This window comes from Dromaius novaehollandiae, chromosome 1 (assembly GCF_036370855.1).
Source record: "Dromaius novaehollandiae isolate bDroNov1 chromosome 1, bDroNov1.hap1, whole genome shotgun sequence".
In the NCBI taxonomy this organism is placed as follows: domain Eukaryota; kingdom Metazoa; phylum Chordata; class Aves; order Casuariiformes; family Dromaiidae; genus Dromaius; species Dromaius novaehollandiae.
In genome coordinates, this window is record NC_088098.1 from 141,636,808 (window position 1) to 141,654,004 (window position 17,197).

The 17,197-nt window shown below is 35.4% G+C and overlaps 1 long non-coding RNA gene across 2 annotated transcripts in view; it reads right to left on the reverse strand.

Annotated features, from left to right (window-relative positions):
• Nucleotides 1-962: 962 nt before the first annotated feature.
• LOC112987786 (uncharacterized) overlaps nucleotides 963-17,197 on the reverse strand; it is a 77,941-nt gene continuing 61,706 nt past the window's right edge. For both annotated transcript variants that reach the window (XR_010385866.1, XR_003260375.2), the window contains exons 3-4: nucleotides 7,779-7,931; nucleotides 963-1,527 (exon numbers count right to left, since the gene is read on the reverse strand). This is a non-coding gene — a long non-coding RNA (uncharacterized LOC112987786). The remainder of the gene's footprint in view (nucleotides 1,528-7,778; nucleotides 7,932-17,197) is intronic.

Consider the following 17,197-nt stretch of genomic DNA (forward strand, 5'->3'; position numbering starts at 1 on the left):
TGCCATATGACAGTGTGTTGGAGATAATTACAAGTCATGATTAACTATGTTCTGTAGGATTCTCTCAAAAATGCTTTAGATTATTACTGAACACAAATGAATGGTGCCATGGAGAAGATGAATGGTATTTTAATCCTTCATTCCAAAGCAGTGAAATAACTCTGCAGTCCTCTAATAGGCATAAACAAATCTTTTATTGGTGCTGTATAAAAAATGTATACTTATGTCCTTGACATTTATTAATATTGACATTTCAAGGTTAAAGTTCTAATAAATACAGACAGATTTTGTAAAACACAAACTCATGAATGGACATAAAATTTGGATGGCTAACCTAATAGCAAATTTTCAACCTAGTGCATGGAAAATAAACAGGCAACTCCAATAAACAATAGCAAGAACTTTTGTTTCAGTTTTCTGCCTAAGTATTTTAAAATTTGACCCCACACTGCATTTCCTTAATGTACAGTTAAAATGTTATCATCATTTTATTTCAAGAATAAATATCTGCATTTTTACTGCACTAAAGGATATTTCACCTTTCTCATTATAGCTCAGCATTCCTTTCTCCCATCTTTTTATCAAATATCATACAAACATTATTTCTCTGGTCAGTGGAGAGGTGCAACTGAGACATAACTGCAAGTGTTGAATCCCTCTTGAGAGGTGCCTGTCTCTCTGCTGTGCCTATAGAGGGAGCCTGGCTGCCACATTTTTAAAAAACTCTGAGCAGGTGACTGAATTCCCATCCTTCATATGACAATACAATATATGACCAGTGATACATTCCACACACTTAAACAAGGAGCTTCTAATCTCTGCATCCTCATAGTATATTGACAACATAAAACTTGGGAGCTTTTCCCAAGAAACACTGCTCATTGTTAGAAAAACAATACACAAAAAGTATACTGATTATCATGAGATGGTGCTAAACGCTCCATGAGTTGAGCACAGATTTTACCTATGTTTTACTTCGTATTTATCATTTTTAATGATAGATGTAAAATAATAAATTAATGATAAAAGTGTAAAAGAAGAAGGGTTGGGAGGCCTGCTATAGGCCATAAAACTAGAAAGTTCAGATAACAACTTTTTTGAGAGTTAGGAAAATAATTTTTAGTACATAGACACGACAAGGAGGTAATACCAACATAGTTTGTCAAGAATAAATTATGTAAAATTAATTTAATTTCCTTTCATGACAAGGCATCAGATCTTCTAAGCTGAGGGAAAGAAACAATTGTCGTACATTTTGAATTTCAGTTCTAGTCTCTGTGAAGACTTATAAGCAAGTGAGGGAAACAGAATAATTACTAATTTCTCACTATAAAGCTGAAAGGATGCACTGAATGATTCTGCTCAAGGTTCTGTCTTGGATCTCATCTCATTTAGGACAGTATTTTCATCTCTGACTTGCATTCTATTGTATTAAATTTTCAGGTAACAGCAAGCTAGGAAGGATGGTAGCCATGCTGGAGGACAGGACTGCAATGCAAGTGGATCTTGACAGATATAAGAAAAAGTCTGGAAAAAAAAAAGATTAAGCTTTAATTCAGTAAGAATAAATCCAAAATTCCACACTTTTGTCCCCTGTAAATGCAGCTGGATGAACAACAGGTTAGAGAGCACTTTGACAAAATAGAAAGTGTATATTACGGTAGATCAAAAGTTTAATATGAATCTATAGTGTCAAGCTACTGCAAAAAAAGAAAACATAATATTGGGATGCATAAATAGGAATACTGGCTGTAGGATCTAGGATGCCAGCCCTAGTTGGTAGATTGGAGAAGTGTATTCAGTTTCTGTTGAGCACTTCAAGAATATTGTAGAGCATTCGAACGGATGAGGAAAAATTGATGGCAATCGTATTAGCTAGCCCAAAGAAGAAAAGCTTGAAGGAAAACAGAATAAGAGTCTTCAAATATAAACAAAGTAATTACATCTTCTCACTGTCCACTGCTTTTAAGACAAGTAATGAGATTAATTTGCAACAAGGGAAATTTAGATTACTTGTGAGAAAGAAAAAAAAAAGACAAAGAAATATCTTTCTAATTCTAAGGCTAGCAGCACCTGGGGATTTTTCAGGATCTTGTTGGGCAGGCAGGAGTGGACTAGATGCCTTCTTAAAATTCTTTATAAACTTATTTATATGATTCCATAATTCTTTACTTTGGAAGTAGAACTATGTAAGTCATATTTCTTACTCATTTCTAATGACTTTAATGGAGTTGTGCGTCTTCCCAAAATATAAATTGACCAGTGAAAGAACGTAAATTTTAAACTATGCTAATGAAGTGGCCTGCTCCCCTGCTCTAGTTTGTCCTGACTATATATGGAGCAGTAAATCCAGTCATGAAGGATCCTACAAATAATGGCAATAGCCCAAGAGAAGATGTATCTTTTATTTCTCCTTATGGCTCTATTTCTATGGAGATTCATATTTTTCTTTCACTATAAATGAATATGTGATTACCTATAGGATATTCTTTAATGTTGACCTAGGAGGACAAGAGCTGTTACTTTGGAAATACTATTTGTTTCTTAATTAAAAGCAAGCACATTTAAAAAATAAGAAAAGGAAAAGCTCTTTCCTTTCCTTTTGGACTTAATCTTACCCATAATTATGTCGGTAATGATTTAATATTGATGTTGATAGCAGCATGATTAGGCTTATTATCATTTTTTTCTGAAGATAAGTTAATAGGGCCAGTGGGCGATGGACAACAACCGATGCTGTAGCAATACCATCAGAAGAATTAGCAGATGCAAGATCAAACCTCTAGTCTCAAATCTGGAACCAGGCTGGCTTTTACAAGCATGTGCATAGCTTCTACTGGTTTAAGAACAATCAAACAAACATCTGAGCCTGGAATTTGTTGCAAACAAAAAGGAAATTTTCTGCTCTTTTAGGAAACTAGCTCTTCATTATGAATGTTTTTCTCATGCATTATCTGTGGATAAGCACAATAATTCTGGAGTTATATGGAAATACTACATGTTTCTGAAACAGCTTCATAAAGATTGCTCTACAGTGCTTTAAAATGTCAATTAGGATATCACATGTTACTCTGCCTTATAACTATGAAAAAGTCACTGTAAATTTTAGTTTGGATGCCTACATATTAACAAAGTTTTTCTAAATAAAGGAGATTTCTTTTTTCTTTTTTACAAATTTTAACAAAATGGAAAATGTAGAATCTGAAATATTATTTTTTACACTCTTTTTAGAACATTTCCCTAATTCCATAGAATCTGCCCTGTGATTCACTGTAACTGAGGTGAGTAACTAATGTGGTTGACTAAAGAGAATGAAATGTCTGACTGAAATGTTTGGTGTGACCAAGCTGACTGAAGTGGCAAAAGGGGTTAATATTTCTTCCTTGTTGTGTCACAATAAGCATCTAGAAAACAAATTTAAGGGCATGGCCAGTTAGTTAGCAACCACATAAATAAGGCCCTAGAATACAATCAGATACTATGAAGAGTCAAGATGTTTTGTAATATTATTTATTCATCTTTGCAAAATCTATGTCTTTAAATAAACACTTCAAGTCCATTGTCACAGACTGATGTTCAGAAAATATTAGAACATTTAATCTTGTTTTCCCAGCTGAAATAATGGTGATTAGAGAGCTTTTTCTGCACTTTCCTATCTTTCCCCATCCTCACCCTATTCAGAAGCAAAATTGAGAGTCTTTCCCATGTGGGCTAAATGCATAAGTTTGGTGACATATTCAGAAAGGAGTTCAAAATTTTCTATAATAAACCTGATACAGATGGAGAATTAGGCCTGGTGGTAGTTTATTTCACCATTACACTTATAGCACTATACCTTAGTATTCATTAATGTTCATCTCCAAAACAGTTCATTCCAAGTTTCATGACCGAAATCCAGTAACCACAATGCTCTGCTGCTGAATGAAAAATGAGGAAAGTATATATATTCTGCTATTCCAAGAAAGTAAACTTTTCAACTAATTTCAACAACAGCAGATACGTTTTCTGTCATATTACATTAGTGAGCATTTGAAACCTGGCCATGCACAATTTGATGTCTCTTTTCAATATAAGATAGAATAAATTAGTTTTATTCTGTCACTCATCTGCCTTGCATCAAAGGTTTACAACTTCAAGGTCAAAGGTTGTCTCTTTGGAATGCATTCACACTCTTGCTGAGTTAGACTTTGTGTTCTGTTTGCTTGCATCACTAGGAATAAGGAAGACTCCAAGAAATATAAAAGCAGCTTACTTACAGGTAATTGAAAAGATCTATGTACAGCAAATCTTGCAAAAAAGAGAAAAGCTGCAAAAGAGTCAAGACTTAGGTACAAGCAGAGCTCAAAAGCTAGAGTTTTTTTTTAATTTAAGGTTAATCAAAATAATAATGCAAAATACTATCCTGGAAGTTGATCTACCATGTTTAATTGTCTGTATCCTAAGTTGATCCAGCAAAGTCATTGAGACTACTTGGAGTGTTTAAAGCATGTGCATAAATCTTTGCGATAGCAGGCCTCAAAAATCAATATGATACACACATAATTATTTTATATTAGGAAAAAAATGGAAAGGTAAAAATATAAAGCAGCCCATCTGTCAAAGTTTGAGGCATCTTGATATTTTCTTGATTAAAAATGACTTACTTTTTTTAGGACATGACTCTTCAGAAGAAAAAAGTCATCTCTTTTATAGCTAAGTAGCCAACAGAAAACAGATTGTATATATATTTTTATTGTTTCTCTTTTGGTTAGTTTCCTTTAATATTTTGGGAAATAGGAGAAAAAGAATGTTTTTTTTATTCTCTGTGAGAGTAACACAGCTTCAGCATTTTTCAAAAACCCAGGAGACAGAACAATGCCCTGCTTTGGCTATGGCTGGGTCCAGCTACCTGCTCATTTTCTGAGCAAAGAAAACATGAAGTGACAGAAAAACTTGCTAAAGATAATCATTGCATATCATATGTCTATCTTTTAAAAAGGAACTTAAAGCATCATTTAGACAAATATGCAGGTTTGGTTTTATTTTTATTTTCAATTTTTTAAATCAGCAAGGATAAGATTACACTGGAATTTTAAAAGAGTTTATGGTGATAGCCTAAACTTGCCACAGTTTGTTGCAACTGTTAAATATCTAATACACTGAATATGTTGAATCATCCTTTAGGGGTGTGTATGTGGGTTTTACATCTCTAAGGACCAAGCACTCTAATTATTGAGTTCAAACTCTAAAATATCATGTATTTCTATAATAAAATTGTAGTAAAATATCAGCGTTGCTATAGTCGAGGTTGAGATCACCTTTCTGTATCAAGGTCAAGTCTTCTAACTAATCAGATATTAGCATATTTATTCAGATTGTCTTGAAATGTGCTGTCCTTCTGGGACTGCAGGATAGGCTTAGTGACCCTTATTTATGGTCACAGAAAAAGAAAATCACTAATGAGATAGTTCCCTTTGGCTCACATAGAACAAAAAAAAAAAAAAAACTAAAAAAAAAAAAAAAGAAAGCAACAGAACAAACAAAAAAAGCCTCCAAGCCACTACAAACAGTTTGAACCTATTATTTACAACATTTGGGAGTATATCTGTAAGTCCAATAAGGCAGTTGTCTCTCCCAAGTTCAGCTTTGGTTTTGGTTTTGCCTTTTGAAGATCATGGAAATGGTGTGATTTAAGGGAGCAGGAAAAGACACACTGTGGGGACCACAGAGAAATATTGGAAAATATGAAAAGAATCATGTCAGATCCACATTTTTCTCTGCTGCATGTTTATAGAAATTGGGAGAGCACTGGGTAAGCTGTGGATGCAATGATGAATGCAAAAATTTATAGTATTAAATATTATTAAATATTATTAAATATTATCTTCAGTGCAAAGGAGAAGGGGATGAAAATATAACACACATGCTACTATCCATGTACAATAGGCTAAGTGTTTGAGTTTTGGGCTTACATATATCGTGCCTGTTTAACACTGCTCGAAAGTTTTGCATTAACAACCAGTACGCATGAGTCTGTCTAGCAGTGGCCATTTGCTCTATTTCCAGAGTATTCTGCATTGTCAGGTGATCAGTCAGAAAGGGCAGAATTAAGGTTGGATTGACACATATATTAACTCTGTTATTGTCTAATTTTAAGTTGTCAGGGTTTTGCTAAAACTAGTATACTGGAGAGGCTGAGGACTGGGCAATTATTATGTGTTAACAGAGACTTTTAAGACTTTATAGATTTATATATAATATATTTGTCTATATATAACTATATGTCTATATATATCCATGAAAGGAATATTGTCTTCCTAATTTAGGAGCTTAATCTGAGTACTGTCACACTGAAATATAATTATTTAGTCCAAGGAGTGCAGTTCAGTTTACCAGGCATGCCTTCCTAAAGTGCATGGGAGAGAAGTAGGCAACCCTGAAAACCTACATAGACATATAAAGTCTATCCAAGTTGGACACTTCCTTCTCTTTGTTGGCTAATGACCATGGAAAGCAGGGAAACAAACTTGCCATATATGTTGTAAGTGGATTTAAGGCCAGCCTGGAACTGGATTTCATCCTGTTTTTATCTTATATAGCATTGTTCTCAACCTTTGTAATGGCCTGAATGCTTCTGACTCAGACATTCCCAAATTTAGATGTCTACAGAGTTGGTGGCTTTATCTGAGCAAGGTATCTACACTCCCACTAAAGTAAATCAAACTCAGGGGTTCAATTCAGATTGTCAACACACAGGCATCTAGCAACCTCTGAGGATTCACAGGGCTGTCAGATATGACACAGGATCTGACAGTGACCTTGCTTTCCTGTGGTAGCACCTAGAGGCCAGATAGGACAACTGAAGTCATCTCAAACTGCTCTAAATGCATAGGTGTGGACAAATAAATGAAACTTTCCTTCAGGTCTATACAGCTAAACACATACCTCGTATATAGGCATCCCCATATACACATCTAAATTAAGACATTGGAATTTGAAGTGACTCTCATCTCCAGTATCATTTTAATCAGTTTTCTAAATGCCAGTGTTTTTACCCATCTTATTACCAAAAAAAAAAAAAAAAAAAAGCACTTGAAATTACTCCAGTTTTATTTCAGGAGAGATCTGTGTTATTCTTGCAGTGTATTCATCAGTCATTTAAAACTCCTTTGAGTTTTAGTTTTAGCAAATGCAACTGCAGATGTAAATGTATTTGTTGAATGCAAGTTCAGTGGAATTTTTCAGCATTTTCTAAACTGAATTTCAATGTCTATACAGTATAAATACAGTCTGACATACATAGCATGCATAAAGTTAATAGTTACAAATAAGAAATGCATCATTTAGCATATTCTAATAGAATGAAAACATGAAGAAGATAAACACACAAACAAATATGTGTTTAAACATCCAACTGTTGTTGACCCATGGGCACAGTACTGAGAGGATAAAGTACTTCAGACAACACCACACTTGCTTCTTTATGTTGGCTCCAGTTTTAACTGATGTTGAAGCCTCAGTTACACAGTTTTAACTTGTCTTGACTGTAAGCAATTGTTTCTCATGGGACAGCATGTTGCCTCTGGCCATTAAGTGAGGTCACGTGTTGATGCATGCAATGTATTGTTTGATAAGCAAAGTGGAACACTAAAACTATTGAAAAGGATGCATAGAACTTGAAATACTTGAGTCAATGTTTTAATGGATATATCAAAAAAGAAATTTACTTTGAAGAATAAAATAAAAAGCAAAGTGAAAAGCAATTAATATAAATAATTTATTGAGAAGATTTTTCTCACCTCTGTTATTTTTACTTTTGCTGGGGCAAATGATGAAGTTGTGAAGGTTTCACTCACCATTGGTGACTTCAGTGAGCAATTCTCAATGACTCAGTCTCAAGACTGGGAATTAAAATCCTTGATCTTGCAAGCAGCTTTAAGCGGCTAAAGTACCTGTTGAAATATAGAAATTTTTTTGTGTAGGTCAGCTTGTATAAACAGACCATGGGGAAGATTTTTAATGTTAGTTAGAACACAACATAAGGAAAGAATAAAAGGAGACAACTCCTTAAAAAAAGACAGAGAGTATGAAATTCTTTTGTACCTGATAAATTGTTTATGTGTGAAGGTTGTATATTATATAAAACATGCTGTAGATTCAGGATACGCATCTACAGACTACCCAAGACCTACTGATTTTCAGTGACAACATTATGTGTAACAAGTCAGATGTAAAAAGGGTATAATCAACCAGATTGACTGAATAAGAAGTAATACTGATTAGAGCAATAGTTTTACACATCTGTGAAAATGGTATAGGAGCAGAAATCTATGTAATACAAGCACATTCAAAATCTGGTTAGATGTATGTCTATGTTTACATAATATACATATGCACTGGATCTGGTTAAGAATTTTTCTGAAAGACAAATGCAGCTGTGAGAGCTGAACACTTTTAGAAATTGAGCCGATCGAGAATGAACTTGAGTATGTATTTGGGAGCAAAGCAACACATACTTATGAATGGCGACTTCTCCTTTCTCTTATCCTAGTAAAGTTTTTATAAACTTTAATAGGAACTATACTTATCTAACCAAGAGTAGGATTTGCATCTTTACTTAAAAATAATCTTTCCGTCTCCTCATAAATGTTTGAACAATTCAGTTCTGAGAGGAAAAAAAAGTAGACATCTAAGGCAATTGAACTACACAGCTGCCTTCTTTTAGAATTGCTATTTTCATGCTCATGTTCAGGTGCTTTAATATTGATGCACAACACACTGAAATCCTCTCACACAGTAAAACCAAAAGTGCTATTTCAAAAGAAACTAGGGAAGAATATCAAGTATTTTAAACCTTGCAGGACTTACTCATGAGTCTTGAATACCAGCAAATCAGATTGTATAAGACAATCCTGGCTTTCTTTTTCTAATTTTCAGAGTAATTGATAGAATACTGCTTCAGCAGTTTATGTGGTCTTTCTAACTAAACAAATAAACAAAAACACTCCCAAGATTAATATGCAAACAAAACTAAACACAAATTTAATTTAAAACAACTTTATGGGAGGGACATAAAAGTAGTTCAGTGTCTTAGCTTAAATAAAATTGTATACAATGAAGAATATTACTCAGCAGAGGAGAAAAGAAAATTGTGTCTACAAGAAATGAATTTATGCCTTGCTGTGTTCATCTTCAGAAGACAGTGGAGAGAATCTGGATGAGGAGTGCAAGAAGGAGGACATCAAACTCCTTTCCTAATTTCAGGAATCTTCTAGAAAACCATCTAGAAATTTTCCATGCAAATAGGTCTTTATCCTTTCTCTTCACCCACACATATATAAAACGATCTTTCCATAAAAGATAGCTCAGCAATGTTTCGCACTCCCTATAATGGGTATATATGTCAAAGGGAAGTTACATGTGTGTTTTTTGGGTGGTATTTGGTGAGTCTGGTAGTCAGGTAAGCACCAAACTGAAGCACAGCTACTCTAAAAGGCTAAGTAAGGGGTGAGCTGGACTACTGTGCAGATAGTCCTATTTTTTTTGCAGAAAAATTGATATGTCATGTCATATAAAATATCAATGTCATTGATATTTTCCTTTTCTTGAGTACCAGCAAAGAATTTGCTACATGAAGAATCCATAATATTGTATATTCTATAATATTATATATTCTCTAGGGTAGCAGCATGTTTTTGAACACCCTGGGATCTTGTAAGAAAGGAAGAGATGAAATTTAAAGGACTGGTCAGGAATTTTCATTTCATTCATTTTCATTTTTCAGTAACGTAGGGTGTCTCATCAAAACCCGGAACTCTACAGAGAATATGTTCAAATTTCAGGAAAAATTTTCTCTGAAATATTTTCCAGTTCAAGATGAAATTTTTGGTGGACAAGGAGAGCTCACTTAGAACATCACTGACCCAAGGGTACGAATGTGACTCTCCTGGGAGGTGGAAGACCCAGAATCATCTTCCTGCTCCATCTGATTTGGAACAATTACTCTGAACCTGCATCTTCCATATCCATCATGAATGCCATAACAAGCAAACTATAAAGTTAGTCTTTTTCTCTGACCTAATGAATTTTTGTTTATATAAATGAAGTAGAACAGTCACAGTAAGACTGATTGAAACAAGGATCAATTTTGGTTATTCATATGTGTTATGATGATTACAGGGGCCAGAAATTCAAAATGAAAGCTGATATTCACTCTTTCTGCCAAAAGCGAAGCACAAAAAGCATTCCAAAAGCAAACAGGCAAGCAAGAATGGTAAATACTGAAAAAATTATATGTTTTAAGGACTCCGGACGTCTGTGAGAATGGCTTGTTTCACTAATAGCTTGAATAGATAGAATTGCAATTTCCAGCAAATGGATTCTTGTGCAGTCCTTATGCCCCCTCCCACGCCCTTCCTGTTAGGAAGGCTGCTTCTGCTGCTACTGTCAGCCCACAGCAAGCTGCAAGATCAGCCCTTGAGGGATCTAGGCAAACTGGGTGCATCTTTTTTAGGATATATCTTACTGCTAGTCATTTGTCTTGTATCATTTGTTTACAAAGGAAAAATTACAGTTTTTGTAAGTCTCACAAATGTAACTTTCTGTGCCAGCCAGGATATCAATCCCTAATGCTTTAAAAGCTGCTATTGTGTGTATCTGTCTGTTTTGGATGTCTGAATCTAAATTACTTTCATTGCTATTCAAATGAATTTAACCTTTCTTCAAAAGCTATCACATCCATTTTAGAGAGGCAAAACTGTGATCCATCGATACCAGAGTGATGATGAAGAACTGACAAAACAAGAAACTAGTGGCATGAGTGAAAGCTTAAATGCTTGCTATAGCTAGACATTATAAGATTAAGAACAAATATTCAGCTAAGATTTTTTTGTTGATGAAATGCCTTATCATTTTGCAGATACTTCAAAGTAATGAGGAGAAAACAGCTTCACTGACAAACTTTTTATTTAAACTTTCAAAGCATATTCATACGCTGATGTGATAACCTAGAAAGAAAGAAATATTCTAAATGTTTATCCCTAGAAAATATATCAAAGTACATCATTTTAGGTTCTTGAAAATCAGTATTTGATTTTAAAAGCTCTCATATTCTATTACTTCATGTCTTATTTAAAGGCCTGGTCCTTAAGTGTGTTGGTTCCCATTATTTAGAAGTCTAATCTTACTCTCATTGTTTCCAACAGCAAAAAAACATCATCAGCCCTCCTCTATGCTGTCACATATTCATATTCACTTAGCAATACTGGCTATCCGTAACCCTTCACCTCAACAACTGTCATATATTAGTTCTGCATTTATATTATTTGATATAGTAATATATACCCATTAATATAACTACGCTTTAAGGGAAAAGTAAAGAAATTTAAATAAGCTGATAGGAGAGGGTACAGGACTATAAATTGTTTTACACTAGTTGCGAACTTTGAAATCAGAATATTTTAGACACCCTTGTCCCCCTTCTCATCACAGCAAATAAGTTTTAATTAGGTCAAATGGGTTCTCAGTGTAAAGGAGTCTGTTTCTATGTAATGTGGTTCAAGTGGCTGGGAGGGAAATTAATGCCTTGTACATGCTACGTCACTTCTAAATATTACTCTGCATCTTTTGTTTGCAAATCACTGCACAAAGAAGTGATTTAATAACAGTGACCCTATATCTTTTCCTATGTTGTATTATATCTATTTCCTCATATTAAAGAACATTAATTCTGTATATTACAATGGTGCATTTTTGATGGACTGAATTTGTCATTCATCATTATAAACATATAATTAAAGTAATATTATTTAAGATTATATGAATAACTATCATAACTAGCTTTTTTTTTTCCTTGAGATCTAGCATTTAGGGTGCATGTGTATATATATGTGTCTGTGTGAACGAGACATGAACAAAGAGAGAGAACAGGCATGTGGGGAAATCAGCTACTGTATTTACACATGCCTGAACAGCAACACATTTTCCAAGCTCATTGGCAATGTGTGGCACATTTCAAGGGCAGGAATGAATATTATTAATAAACTGGGAAGAGACATAAATAATTCAAAAGAATTACTTTACTTAGTTAAGTAGATGTTTTATATTCAAAATATCCACAACATGAAGGTACTAATATTACATACAACATGATTTTTTTCCTGAATAACTGTTATTTCAATGGTGCTAAGTATTTAAATTGATAATGATAATTTTTTAAAATGGAATTGTACTGGTATTACAAGGGAGGTGAAGCGAACCTTTAAGAGCTACCTGTCCAGCTGGGAAGGAGAATCAGTTGTCATCTCTGGATGTAAGTTCAGAAAGAATTAGATAGCTGAAGAGGCAAAAAGAGGCCTCTGGGGGTAGCCATTCCTGAGGGTGATTGTATGATTACTGTGTTTGGCTTTTTTTCACTTTTGTTTAATGATTGAGTGTGCTTCAAATGGCTTTTGGGTTATGTTGAAAATGTAACTCAAGAATGGTTTCCCTGCCCTAGGGTTCTGTCTCCAAAAGTGGTCAGTAGCTACTGCTTAGGGAAGATGAACTAAGCAGAGAAGTAGAATTAGGTAGCACAACACGACTCTCCTGTTGTATACACTTCCCATCTCCTGTCAGTCAATCATTTAAGAAATCTTCCTACACAAATGTATGCATCCAGAAGGTTGTAGTCCTCCTGGATTTCTTGTACTCCATTTTTCAGCCCCTTAACACTTTTTTTACCACAAATCACACGGAGTTCAAAATTCTATAAGCGTTGTGAGTTTTTTCCTTAATTTAAGCTTGCTAGATTGGTTCTACTCATCCTGGAGAGAAAGCTTACAATTTAGAAGCTCAGTGTTATATCACCTACCATTAGGATATAGCTCTTGCACTAGTCTACAGAAGAAATGCCTTCCTTGTAATCAATGCCAGGAATTAAATAGGCTTGGTATTTTTATTTAATTACAATTTGTCTCACTACTGAGATCAATGCACAGGTAAACATTTGAAATACATTGCTAAGCTAAGCCACTGTACAATAGCAATTTTTGAAATTTGAAAACTTTTACAGAAAAGTTTGGGGATGTCAAATGATGTGGTAGGTTAAAATTAATGTTAGGGCTGCAGGTGAATGATTAGGCCACTGACTAGGCCTGACGCTAAAGTAACTGAACAGGATGTGAAAAACAATGGGACAGGACAGGAGAAGTTGAGGGATATGATCAATAACAGTACCAGAAGCTAAAAAGAGGCACAGATAGCGCCATGAGGAGGGTACAGATAGCACAGCTGGTTCTGGGAGAGATGGTCAGACCCCATAACTGGAGGGAAGGATGAGGCTCCTTTGGAGAAAAGAGCCTTGCAGGACCAGGTAACCCTATCAGGAAACCATGTAAGACTGAGATTGCCTGGTTAATCACGTCAGATGTTCCAAATCTGAGTATGGATGCAGCAAGACTGGGACCAGTGGGGAGAATTAACCAAAGCTGGTTGTTTATATGGGAGGAGACAGGGGCAGAGGAAGGGAGGTAGAAAAGCAGCACAGTAGAGGGTCAAGAAATGGGAAGAAGGACAAGAATTGATGCAAATCAAGTGATCAGTGCTGTACAGGGGTACCTGCTGGGCAGCCCTGCTCTCGATCACCTCGATCACCAGAGTGTAAACGGAGGCAACAAAGTAAACCTGTTGTTCTGAACATATGTCATCTCTGCAGTCAGGAGGACCGGGTGCTGTCCCTGGCTGGCAAGGGAGCACCCAGATGGATGGACTGAGCATCCTGGTATAACCTGTATTGGTGCCCATACCAGGCCTGATGGCAACGGCTTCTTCCCAATCTCTTCCTAGCACTGGCTTGGATGAGTGTTCTGCAGTGCATAATCTGAGATTTGGGAGTGGGTCATGACTTGCTACTGATGACATTTATGCAAAGAGATGGGTCTTCAGAAAATGAGAAAAGGTTTTGCGTAGGATTTTCAAAGCATTTCACCATAGCCATCTTTGCTTCCTTTGAAGTTTTATTAAGACTATCTTCAGTGCTCAGTGCTTTTGAAACTCCCACTATATTCATAGATTTCTGGGGGGGGTTTACGTGGCAGAGACGACAACTTATGAACTCTAAGGAGTCTGAGTATCTTAGCTGGATTTTCTTTTTTGTATAGTCATTTACAGCTGGTATTTGTGGTCTGAGATGCCACTGTGCTAATTTACACTACATAGGTGACACTGCACAGCTGGAGAAGGGCATTGACCACTTAGTTCCTCAGGTATGAAATTAATGACTAAGTGAAGATTTTCATGTAATATGGGAACAATTCTTTGACTGAGATTATAATATGCAAGTGAGTGAAGCTGTGAGGAGATTTTCTGGAGCTTCACTGTAGCTTATCAATTTTAATACTTTTACTAGGCTTTGGGTAGTTTGCATGGATAAGGATCTCCCTTTGACATAATTCCTATCCCATTTTCCCATGCTCTATGCCAAATATCTTCTATGAAAAAGGGATCTTCAGCATTTCTTGGTGAAGCCCATGGTTAGAATTCTGCTACAGCATAATAATTTCCAGCTGGTAGATGGGATTCATAATCATAGTTAGGGGGTCAGAGGGATTGCTCAGGGTATTCTTATCTTCCAGTTGCACAAATGATGGCAGCAGTAGACTACCTCTCTAATGGACTGCTTCTCTAAATTAGAGCTGTCAAGTCTCAGTTTTAAAGAAAGAATCTGTATCTCCTTTACTCCCCAGATTCAACTGTTATGTGAAATACTAAGATTAAAACCAAGATTTTTAAAAATTGATTAATGAATTAATAATTTTGTTTTGTTTTGTTTTGTTTTGTTTTGTTGTAATAAATGAACTCACTTGATATTTTGGTTGCTTCTTTGTATTATCATCCTGTTCGTTTGGGGGGCTGATTGTTGTTGTTGTTGCTGTTGTTTTTAATGTCCTGTATAATGAATCAGTTTGTTTAATGGTTTAAAAAATCAGTAGAGGCACAGTTGAGTAGATTCTTTATACAATAAGATTGTAGCTCTGGAGTTCAGTACATTCTTCATTTATGGCAGTTCAATTCCCCTGATTCTGTGGGGTTTATAACATGTAACCAAGTACATTTTCTCTTTTCATTTTCTATTTGAGAAGTTAGCTCCACAGTGAAATGCAGTTTCTCAGCATCTTTTGCTACTTACATACTCACACATACTCTGCTACAGGTCAAACTGTACCGCTAAGTGTTACATTGTAAGTGGTGTTCAACTATAATTGGGAGTATTTTAGTCTATTAAATATTTTTCATTGTCCAAGCACTTTCAGGTGAAGAAAGAATATGTTAAGTTTCAGGGCTTCTTACTTCATTGATTTAGCCTAATTGCTAGAAAAGGCTATAAATAATCCTTTTGAGAGTGAGAATTATCATGCAACACATGTCATTTGGGCACTTTTGTTTTGTTTTGTCTTGCTTCTTAAGTGAGGTTGAAACAAGATATTTGCATGGTGCATTATGCATTTACTTTTCAGTAATCTGTTGAAAGATTAGATCCTTAAGTCATAATGCAATCTCGGATGTGTAATTCATTTAATTGTATGGAAAGATGAATAATAATTCAATATTCTTCATAATTATGTTTTATTATGCTGAATAAGAATGTAGAGCATTCACAAAATGTTTAGAATGGGCCAGATTCAACCTCCTTTATTAAACATTCTCATTGCAATTTTTGCTCTTTCGTGAGTTGCTTTAAGGCAGAAAGCACTCCCTTAATTTAAGTGAATAACATGCTGTTTTAATCTCCCCAGCAGTCCATTTTTGGTGGATTTATTATTTGTAAAAAACAATTTGACCAGTTAGAATGATAAGAGTATTCAGTGATTTCAGACATGTAGTCTCAAAAGGTGTGCCTGTATGTGGAACCCTGCTAGCAAACTACGTGCTGGTTTTGGTTGATTTTGTTAGTTTAGTATTTGTGTGTTGTTGGGGGTTTTGATTTTTTTTTTTTTCAATTCAGTACATCTTTGAATAATAACATATACTAGCCTGGAAGTCATTTAGCTGTTAATTAGAATTCACCATTTAAAATTATAATGCTGCAATCAATACTTAATGGCAGTGATGCACAGAAAGAAAAAAAGAGTAACTGTGAAAAGAGGTCTGATAGCTGCAGAAAGAGATGTTGTTTTCAAGTCTTAAAAAACAAAGTTGAAATTGGGACAAATTGGAGAAATATCTAGCTCATTCGAGGTCCCTTACGGGCTTCTACCCCAACTGTGGCCTAATCCATCTCTCGTGATCCTGGCCCTCTTAAGAGTCATAATGGGTTTTAGAAGAAAAGTAAGTAAGTGAGAAGTTACACAGTTATTATTGCAGGCTCTCTGCAACACTACAAAGGCATTAGCTATGCTTAGGGCATGTTTTCAAGACACTCACTCTTTCCAGGAACAATTATTGTGAAATAAAAATGAGACTATGATTTCCTGCAGTGTTAGGAAGAAGACACATCACAGTGTCTAATGAAGAAACAAAGTCATAATAGAATTATTAGCTAGTTCATATATTGGTCATATTAAAGTGTTTCTGAAAAAAAAATTTACTCAGCCTTTATGCATCCACTGCACTCGTGCTTCCCAGGAATCACCACAGTGCTACATGTCTTTTCCTCATCTGCACAGAGTAGAGAAAAGGCCTGGAACTGGATACCTTCTCCACTAAAGTGCCAAATAGAAAAGAGCTGTTGGATGTCAAGTCAATGTAGGGCTGGACAGGATTGCTGGAAGGAGATCATGTGATGAGGTTAGCTCTGATAAAGGGTTTCACAGCTTAGAGCAATAGGACATTAGAAGGGGACATAATATTTCATTTTCATATTGTGCAGCAGCTTGCACTAGAGAGGAAAGTCTCTAGTAAGACTGGGTCAGCTGAAGAGTAGGAAGAGAAAGAAAGAGAGAGCTCCGTCCTCAACCCACACTCTTCAGGCCTTACTGACTGCCTGTCTAAAGCTTTAATGATAAAGCTTTGTGAGATCAGAAGTCATTTTTGGTCTCATCACTGTGAAATGTTCAGATGTCATCACCCACAGTAGTGCCTGTCTGTCTCAAAAACAGTTTGGCTGCAACCTAACTTCAGAGGTGCTTTGTGATCACAGTTCAGTTTCTGGAGGAGAGTATATATATCACAGAAAGACTTGTCCCTGTATCACAGCATATTCACAATGAGACTCAGACTGAAGTCAATCTGTTAACTGTAA